Source organism: Callithrix jacchus, chromosome 2, assembly GCF_049354715.1.
Source record: "Callithrix jacchus isolate 240 chromosome 2, calJac240_pri, whole genome shotgun sequence".
NCBI classification, from domain to species: domain Eukaryota; kingdom Metazoa; phylum Chordata; class Mammalia; order Primates; family Cebidae; genus Callithrix; species Callithrix jacchus.
The window spans coordinates 199320750-199330963 of NC_133503.1; the positions used below are offsets into that span (position 1 = coordinate 199320750).

The window sequence follows — 10214 nt, forward strand, 5'->3', positions numbered from 1 at the left end:
ATAATAAACAATACACACAGCAGAGGAAAGAGAACACTTCACATCTGCACACTTTTCTTTTCTTTTTTTTTGAGACAGGGTCTCACTCTGTCTGTCACCAAGACTGGAGTGCAATGGCATGATCTCAGCTCACTGAAACCTCCACCTCCCAGGCTCAAGTGATTCTCCTGCCTGAACCTCCCTAGTAGCTGGAATGATGGGTGCACACCACTAGTGCCCGGCTATTTTTTGCATTTTTAGTAGAGATGGGGTTTCACCATTTTGGCCAGGCTGGTCTCAAATTCCTGACCTTAAATGATCCACCCTCCTCGGCCTCCCAAAGTGCTGGGATTACAGATGTGAGCCACTGTGCCTGGCCTCACATCTGCACACTTCTAATGAGAATCTGCTCTGGCTTGAAATTAGGCCTACTAGCTTTTTAGTTTTTCTATTGAAGAACAGCAGAAAAAATTGCTGTTTGATGACTCTTGTGGTGATTGTACATCCTCAGTAAGCCTAAATTGGAGAGTTAGAGAGCCAGGAGTGGCTGTCAGCTCTGGCCTACATATTTTTTCCTGAGGAGAGCAGTAAAATACAGCAGAATGATTCAGAATGGTCACCTGGTGATCAGGCCTGGGAACCTGTACAGGGAAGAGGACAGTTCTTTGCCCCAGAGACTGAGCGACCACAGTGACTCCAAGGCCCTGGACGATTTGAAGACTGAGGGTCCACACCCTTGCACAGAGGGCAGGGGTGGAGCAGGTCACAATCAGGTGTTGCTTGATTTGGTATTCTGTAGGAACAAAGTCCAGTGAAGACCGTTTAGCTGGTTTTTCTTGCCTATTGGTAATGTCCGCTTGTGGAACATTACCAGTCCAAGTTTGGAATGGCCCAGAGAAAGGGGAATCCCACCTTGAGTGGATCCTTGAGCCTCACATGGGTGATGTTGACACAGAGGCATGGGATACTGGAGATGGGAGACAAGAAGTCTGGGTCCTGAGGTCCCTGCAGGGGTTCCTTCTGTGGCCCTGGGTTGATGACTCTGGCTAACAAGTGACAATCCGAGCGATTAGCAGCTGCATTGGAGGTCTCTGTGGCAGGCAAACATGTCAGGCCACAGCCTGGGTTAGGGGACTTCTTGGGCAGTAAAGGCACAAGGGCATGCCGGCTTCTGAGCCCCTTGGGTTGTTGAGGCCTGCATTTGTAGGGAGCCCACAGGCCAGCCCTCTCTAGATTCTCTGAGGATAAATAATTTCTCCTGATCACCAGGGAAAGCAGCAGCTGCAGGGAGGAATGGAACAAATTTCTGCTCCCAGCTTGTGGGCTTGAAAGAAGTCAAGGGGCCTAGCCTTTCCTTGCCTTGGATTGGCCTGTCCCAGCACCATCTTGGATGCCTTCTTGGCTCTCTGGGTCCTATGTGGCAAAGACCTATGACAGGGCCCCCAAAGGACCAAGGGGCTCCCGGGGTCACCACAACTAGAGGCAGGGGCTGAACCTGAACCTGGTAAGATCTAAAAGCAGTTAACAAGGTGGTGTTAGTGGATAAAAGGGATAGACGAGAACACCAGGCAGAGTGTTGAGTAGAAACATGTCCAATAGGATACCCCAGTCAGGGCTGTGGAATGAGGAATGATGGCATCAAAAACCTCAGCCAAAGCCAGCACAGGGGCCTCAGAAGGAGGCAGGATGTGGTGTTGGAGGACCGAGGCACGGTTTACGGGGCTCTTGGCCTCAGCTGGCAAGGACCGTGCAGCTCAGTGCTGAGCTACCTTGCACTATTGAATTTCTCGTGTTTTACCATTTGTCCTTTATCACTTGTCCATATTGTCTTTAAGTCTGTTGATATGACTGTGGTTTCTCTTTGATAATAAGTAGCCAAGGGAAGGGGCCAGGTACAGATCCAGCCACTCAGGAGAGCGTCTACCGCCATGCTTGTTTTTGCTCAACCTAACTTCAAAAATAAATGCGATAGAACTTTTCACTTTCTTAGTGACCTCAGAGAGGTTCAGCACATTCTTCTCATGGTCCTCCATTCACCTATGCATTTGATAAATAGTAATTGAACCTCTTTGCACTTTGCCTGGTGTTAAAAGATGCGTCATGGATTCTTTTTTTTTTTTTTTTGAGATGGAGTCTCACTTTGTTACCAGACTGGAATGCAGTGGCGAAATCTTCACTCACTGCAACCTCTGCCTCCCGGGTTGAAGTGATTATCCTGCCTCAGCCTCCCGAATAGCTGGGACTACAGACACAAGCCACCATGCCCAGCTAATTTTTGTATTTTTAGTAGAGACGGGGTTTCACCATTGGCCAGGATAGTCTCGATCTCTCGACCTCGTGATCTGCCTGCCTCGGCCTCCTAAAGTGTTAGGATTACAAATGCGAGCCACTGCGCCAGGCTGAAGCATGGATTCTGCCTTTCCAGGGAGTTGGTTACATGAATAATTTTAATACAAGATGAAGATTTGCAAACTATTCAACCATCTTCCAAGAAAACCCAATAGAATCAACAAACGATTACAAGAAAAAGAAAATTTGCTAATGTTGATGGACACCTGATCAGTTAAAAAGTCCAGTGTTCCTCTACAACAGAAATAAGCAGCTAGAAAAACAAAATATAAAGTATCTAGCACTCATTTAAGAGTATTTAGATAATAGAAATGGATGTGAATAAATAGAAAAGAACACCTCTCCAAGATGGGATGACAATATTTTAAAGAAGATAGTTCTTAAATTAAGTGAGACATCCAATAAGTGAAGTTTTTTTGAAGGAACGTGATAAACTTATTATAAAATTTGTCAGAATCTAAACATCTCTGAGAGAAAGGAGTGGGAAAGGGGACTTGTCCTACTAGATATGAGGACATTCTGTAAAGACGCAGTAACAGAGGCGATATGGTATTTTTTAAAGAAAAAAACAGCCAGGGAAACATAGGATAGAGCTCAGAGAGAGAGCCTGGGAATCTCACATGGGAATAGAATACACAACAAAGGTTGTGCCTCCTTAAAGCAATAGATGATGTAAGTGATATCTTTGTAATATAGAAGTGGAGGAAGACCTGTAAATCCCAAAATACCATACCTGAAAAAACTACTGATGACTTTAGTATTACTCTGATAAAGATTTCTGTTCAGTGCCCACTGGGAGAAGAGATGCGTAATGTCTAAAACCATTGAGTGAAAAATAAGTAGACTATAAGAGGAAACACTGAAATTAACAAGGGAAGGGCGAGAACCCTAATAGAAAAATGAGCAAAGTATGCAGAGGCAATTGAATGACAGCAGAAGAAACATCAAAGACTTGCAAAAAGAGAGAGCTGTTGAAACTTACTAGTAATTAAAGAACTTGCAAATTGAAACACTATCACTTTACACCCATTAAAACTCTCACTTCATACCATTAGGCTTGAAAATGTTTGCAAGTGAGATAATGTCACTTGTGTCTAGGGATACAACTTTCTCCTGGCGGGGTAAGAGGTGAGGAGCGGGGAGGAGAAGTATGGACTAGTGTAGTCACTCTTTAGCACAATCCATCAGAATTAGCGACATTAGCTATACACGCACGTATCTATGCTCCAGCAGCTCTGCTCCTACAAATGGATCCTAAAGAGACTCTCACCAAATTTCTTAAGGTAACCTGTGTGAAGGTGTTCATGGCAGCACCCCTTATGTGGGCGGGAGGATGGAGGCCACGTGGGCATCGTCTCCAGGGAGTGGGCAGGTAGAACATGGGGCAGGCACCTGCGATCATGCAGTCTTCTCTGTCAACCTGGGGGGGAGGCTCCAGTTTCCAGTTATCCAATCAAGCCTCATGTAGGTGTTGCTCTAAAGGAATTTTGTGGGTGTGATTAAGGTCTACAATTGTTAGTGTAAAGGGTTCCCAGTCCAGACCCCAAGAGAGGGTTCTTGGACCTCTTGCAAGAAAGAATTTGCGAGGTAAAGAGTAAAGTGAAGCAAGTTTATTAAGAAAGTAAAGAATAAAAGAATGACCACTCCATAGGCAGAGCAGACGTGTGGGCTGCTCCACTAATCATGCCTAGAGTTACTATAGTTACTTCTCGATTGTATGCTAAACAAGGGGTGGATTATTCATGAATTTCAGGGAAAGGGGTGGGAAATTCCTGGAACTGAGGATTTCTCTCCTTTTTAGACCATATAGAGTAAATTCTGGGCCTTGCCATGGTGTCTGTAAGCTATCATAGTACTGGTGGAAGTGTCTTTTAACACGCTAATGTATGATAACTAGCATAGAATGAGCAGTGAGGATGACCAGAGGTCACTTTCATCGCCATCTTGGTTTTGGTGAGTTTTGGCTGGCTTCTTCACTGCAACCTGTTTTATCAGCAAGGTCTTTGTGACCTGTATCTTGTACCTGCCTATCTCATCCTGTGACTAGAATCCCTAACCTCCTGGGAATGCAGCCCAGCAGATCTCAGCCTTATTTACCAGCGCCTATCCAAGATGGAGTTGCTCTGGTTTCAATGTCCATGACACAATCAGTGTACTTTATGCAAGGGAGATAGCCTAGGGCACTCTGATAATCTGGCTTTGACTTAGCAGAATTACACCCAGGCCCAATGAGGCCTGCAAAATATGCCAGTTCAAATTTGTCCTGCTGGGAGAATCTGCAGTGGGAAAGTCAAGCCTGGTACTATGTTTTCTCAAAGGGCGGTTCCATGAGCACCAGGAGTGCACCATCGGGGAGGCCTTCCTCACCCAGTCCATTTGTCTAGATGCCACAACTGTCAAGTTTGAGATCTGGGACATAGCTGGGCAGAAGCGAAACCACAGCTTAGCCCCCACGTGCCACAGGGGTGCCCAAGCTGCAATGGTGGTTTATGACATTACTAATCAGAAAACCTTTGCCTGAGCGAAGACATGTGTGAAGAAACTACAGCGACAGGCCAGTCCTAGCCTCATGATTTCCCTGGCGGTGAACAAAGCTGACTGGCCAATAAGAGTGTGGTGGAGTATGAAGAGGCCCAGATCTATGCAGATGAGAACAGCTTATTGTTTATGGAGACTTCAGCCAAGACAGCTCTGAACAAGAATGATTCCCTCTTAGTAATAGCTAAAAAGTTGCCCAAGAGTGAACCCCAGAATCTGAGAGGCACAGCAGGCTGAAGCTGGGGTGTGGATCTCCATGAACAGTCCCAGCAGAACAAGAGTCAGTGATGTAGCAGCTGAGGGGGTGGGTAGCGGCAAACAAGTATGGAGCTAGCACGAGAGCTGAGAAATAACCTCCGTCCCTACCCTCAGCACACAGCCCCTGCGGTGCCAGCACACGGAGCCCTGGCTCCCAGGCGCTGCCTCCTTACAGTTCCGTCATGGCACTTGCCAACGCTTCAGCAACCAACACCAGGCAGCTTTGCCACTGGCCTCCTACCCCCTTCTCTGGGGCTTGGAGGTCAACTCCCCCCAGGACTTGCCTTCTAAAACAAACTTTCTTCACTTTGTATTATAGGGACATGACAGCGACTTACTTATCTTTTTTATCTTTTCTCTTCCTCCCTGGTGATCCTCCCATGTTTTCAGAAGACACTTCTGTCTACCATCCCTTCCCCCTTCTGTTTTGGTCAATCGCTGATCTTCATTCTCTTTTCTCCTCTCCCCAGGATGCAGAAGGTGATGAACCCAGGAGCTGAGGAAGGTTTGCAGTTCATTTACATTAAGGGCCCTGGGGAGAAGAAAGCTCAGAGCAGGAGGGAGTAAGGAAACACTTCCATTTTGTTTTTATTTGGTTGGAGTTCTCGTATTTGAAAGCATCGCAGTATCCCTGAGTTAGCCTCGTGGAGGGTGCTCCTAGGTGGAGGTGAGAATGGGGAGGCAAGCTCTCAGGTACCAGGCAGGAGGTGTCTTGTTAGCTACCTGGGCGGAGGTGGAGGTGGAGTGTCATCTGTGGCTCTGGGACTCTTCCAAAGTCCAGTTTCCCCTCACACAGCCTCGTAAGTAGCATTTCCCCTATCGTGGGGGGACCCCAGAGTCCTCCAGAGATTCTTCACTGGTTGCCTGCATCTTTGGCTCTGCTGTGATCTAATTGGAGAAGGGACCGGTTTCTGTCACTCATCCTCTGCTTTATACGTATGCATGTTTTCCCCTCTGGCCTTTAGATGGCCTCAGCCCCAGCCACCCTATGCCCCTGCAGTTTGCACTTTAACTGATGGTAGTTCAGTTGGAGTCCTTGTTTTATGGGAGTTTTGATGGATTTACCTGCCCTCCCACCTTCTTTTTCATTCAATGGAATCTGAGGAATATGCAGTTTTTGGAGAGGTTATAGCTAAAAATACCAGTAGCGGCTACTCAAGTCCGGTCTCCACTGTCAGCTTCCTCTTGGTGCTGGGAAAGCGCTTCCCCAGGCCTCTCCCTCCTCCACCCCCATAGAAACAGGATTTGGCCTTAGCTTCCAGGCCTAGGGCCTGCCTTCCCTCTACTTCCTACCAGCTCTTCTGCCTCCCTTTGAGCTCTGCTTGGCTTGGGGATCCTAGTTTTTTAAAATTTCCAGGTTCATTTTTTTTTTTCTTCTGGTCACTTCTTTTTTTTTTTTTTAAGGGTGCAATGGTGTGATCTCGGCTCACTGCAACCTCCGCCTCTGGGCCCAAGCCATCTCCCCATCTCAGCCTTCCAGGTAACAGGACCACAGACACGCACCACCACAGCTGGCTGATTTTTGTATTGTTGGTAGAGATGGGGTTTTGGCCTGTTGCCCAGGCTGGTCTCACACTCCTGAGCTCAAGCGATCCTCCCACCTCGGCCTCCCAAAGTGCTGGGATTACAGTGTGAGGCACTGCGCTCAGCCTGTGCCAATTTCTATGACTCTTGAACGTCCTTGGATGTTGGTATCTGCAGGGGTCGAGGGTGGTTCTGGAGCCGATTCCCCATGGATACTGAGGGACGGCTGTACTTCACCTTGGTGCTCAGTTGGAGAAGATGCTGTGGTATGGCCACAATGGCTGGTTGCTTTGCTTGGTCTATTCTTCCACAGTAATAGACCTCAGTTTTGTTTAAGGCATAATAAACGAAAAATGTTTCTACCTCTTTTGGAGTCAGCTTTTGCCAATAAGATGTAAGCTGAAATGTTGTGTGAAGTGTCTGGGAACATCTTTAAAAGACAAGGAGCATAACCTTCATCTTTCCATTCCCTTTCCTGTTGTTTGGAATGTGGTTGTGATGACTGGAGCTTCAACAACTCCTTTGGACAATGAGGCAACATACTGGGAACAGGAAGGAGCTAGATAGAAGTAGCTTGGGCCCAGGCATCCATGGAGTCACTATACCTGTCTCCCAGATAAACGTCTGGTGTGGAGGCTGCAGACCTTTAATGTCAGAGACTAAGTCAGGACTTCTTCCAGAGACTAACCATCTGAGGTTATTTTAGGTGAGATAATAATATATCCTTATGTTTTAATTTCTACGGTTTGGAGGTTTTTGTTATAGGTAGCTGTACCAAATCCTAACACACTTGAGGAAGGGAGATTAAGGCTGCTGGTTGGTCCATCCAGGTGGCAGAAGACACAGGTATCGATGAGTAATTGGTGCAGGAGGTGTGAGGAAAAGAGATAGGTTGAGATGCCACTCACGTTTTTTGCATGAGTACTGCACTGGCAGAGCTGGAGATGGGGAGAGAAGGACACCAGGGAATGCAGTGAGCTTGGTTTGGGTCAGAGAACACTCAGGCTATTAGAAATGGGGACTCGGGGAATTAAGGAATAGGCCTGGGGTAGTGATTACACTGAAGTCATGGGTACAGCCACACAGCGAGTGAGATCACCCAGGAGCATAAGTTACAACGTCAGACGGTAGTCAGTTACAACTAGCCGGCAAGAAAGGAACCAGGAGGAGCAGGGGAGTGGGCGGTGGGGTGGGAGGTGCAGGGGAAAGGGGACAGAGAACAGAGCAGTCTCCCCAGATGGAGAGATGGGGTGGGTGCCAGCCAGCTGTTCATCAGGCAGCCCCAGCCACGTGTCCACATTCATTTTTCTAGCAAAACCCCCAAGTGGGAAGGGAGTTGTAGGGATATGATGGGCATTGGCATAGCAGGGAGGAGGCAAAGGCTTAGTGGCGTTGCCAGGAGCAGGACTGATAGTTCCTGAGTCCAGGTGAATGGGGAGCAAGTGTAGCCCATAGGGGTCCGGGGAGAGGGTGCAGCATGTCCCCGGCCCAGGAGGCTGAGGGTGACACCCGCTGGGCTCTCTGAGGAGGGAAGGATGCCGAGGCCCTCATTCTCAGGCTGGGGGATGCCCAGCCGACTCTTATAGCCCCTCTGCTTCTGGCCGTTCATGCAGTCTGGGACGTTGAGCCGATTAGCAGGCACGCTCACCGCATCCGGTTCCAGCCCTGGGTCTCCTCGCTGCGGCGGGACTTGTGCTTAGCTTGGCTGTAGCTCCTGTGCTTGTGATACCCACTGGGAAGCTGCTGAATGCAAAAGGAGCCTGTGTGCCTCTGGAATGCTAGAAAGAGGGGCTGACTTTTGGGGGCAAACTTATTTGGATGGCCTGACTCAATTTACCTTTCAAGAAAAGGTATGATATGGTTTTCAGTCAAAGCATCCAGACAGTTCCCATGGAGATCCTGGAGGCTCTGCGTGTCCAGAACCTGCTGCTATCCCTTCCCACCCAGTGGGCATTGGGGCCAGACCATAGGTGGCTCAGCCGTCCCTCCAGCAGGGAGACCTGCAGCTGCTAGCTGGCACCTGTTCCCCAAGGGTAAACACTGTCTCCTCTGACATTCACTTTGCCACCTGAGTTTGGCAAATGCCTCCCACAATATTTACTCCAGCATTCCTGCTTGCCGGGAGAGTCTTAGTACCGCAGTTCCCAGTGAGAGGATCTCAGAGCTCCTGTAATAAACAAACTCGCCTTCCGTGGCTCGCCCATTGCATGTAAAGGTGACTGCACTGGGAGTCCTTTCTCGAAGGATCTGAGGGACCTGATTCTGTCTGGCTCAGCCACCTGGCCCTGACTGTCCCTTTCTGCTCCTGGCAGCCTGATCAAACACAAGTCCATTCCAGGTTCCTTCTTATTCAACCCCCTGTCTACACTGACCCCTCTCCCCGCATAAGAGAGGATTATAACGTTCAAAACACCCCACAGACCCAACATTTTCATGTCCATAAAAACAAATCCACCCCCAAATGCAAATCCTGATAGTGCATCGCAATCTAGAGTGTTTTGAGGTGTCATGAACGCATGATGCTTGTTAAAACGAAGCTTTCAGAGAAAGTACATCTCCCTAAGATTTCGGCTATAGTCATGGAGAAAACAACTTTTTCTAGTTTTTAAGTTTTCTGTCTTAGGGTATGACTACATGCAGCTACTTCTGTGGATTGTAATATTTTTCAAACCTCTCCTTGACTATTTGGGTCCAGTAAATGTCTTGGCTGGCTCTCCCCACAGTGACCCTACTGATTGGAGATGCCAGTTTGTAGCCAACGCGCCCCCACCCGCACACTGTCTCTACCTAGCTCGCTGGCCTGGGTGGTGACGTCCAGTCTCGAGTATGGATGCCTGTGGTCTATATCACATTTCTTTCCCTAAAACCTTCAGTAAGGAATGCAATGGGGATTTTCATCACCACTAATACCACGTCTCAGTGGCAATTACAGAACAATGAAGACAGATCAAAACTTGTCAGTAGAAAGACATTTAGAGGAAAAAACCCTTTCAATATTTTGAAAGAAAAATAAATAGGACTCAAATCAACATACACATACTCATGCATCACTGGAGCTTCTCTGCTAAGAGGGATGTGTTTAGATCAAGGTTCACTTGAACCCTAAGTAAATAAATGCTAACAGGGAAAGCAAGTGGCACTAGAGGTGGCAAGGGGTGGGGGCTGATGGTGCGGCTGCCAGATGGGGTTCTGGGAAATCTCCCCGCACCGTCCGTGTAGAGATGGGTGTGTTATATTTGGAGTTCTTCAAAGCAACAGAATAAATAGTCTGGCAGTTTGGGGAGCAGTTGATGAGCAGTGGCCTGGCAACTCTGGCAGGATTTCTACGTTGCTGTCCTCGGCAGAGTCCCTTCTGTGGGAAATCTCCGCCTTAGCCCTCAAGGCCTTCAACTGATTGCTTAAGACCCACCTGTATTATAGCAGGTCATCTGCTTTATTCAGTCTTCTTTTAAATGTTAATCGTACCTTTTAAAAAAAGCCTTTATAGCAACATCCAGACTAGTGTTTGCTGAATGACCAGGACCATAGCCAGACAGGTGGACACATAAAATTAACCATCACAGTGG

General features: G+C 47.8%; 1 pseudogene; it reads left to right on the plus strand.

Annotated features, from left to right (window-relative positions):
- Window positions 1–581: 581 nt before the first annotated feature.
- Window positions 582–5166, plus strand: LOC100391778 (ras-related protein Rab-5B pseudogene; annotated as a pseudogene).
- Window positions 5167–10214: the final 5048 nt, after the last annotated feature.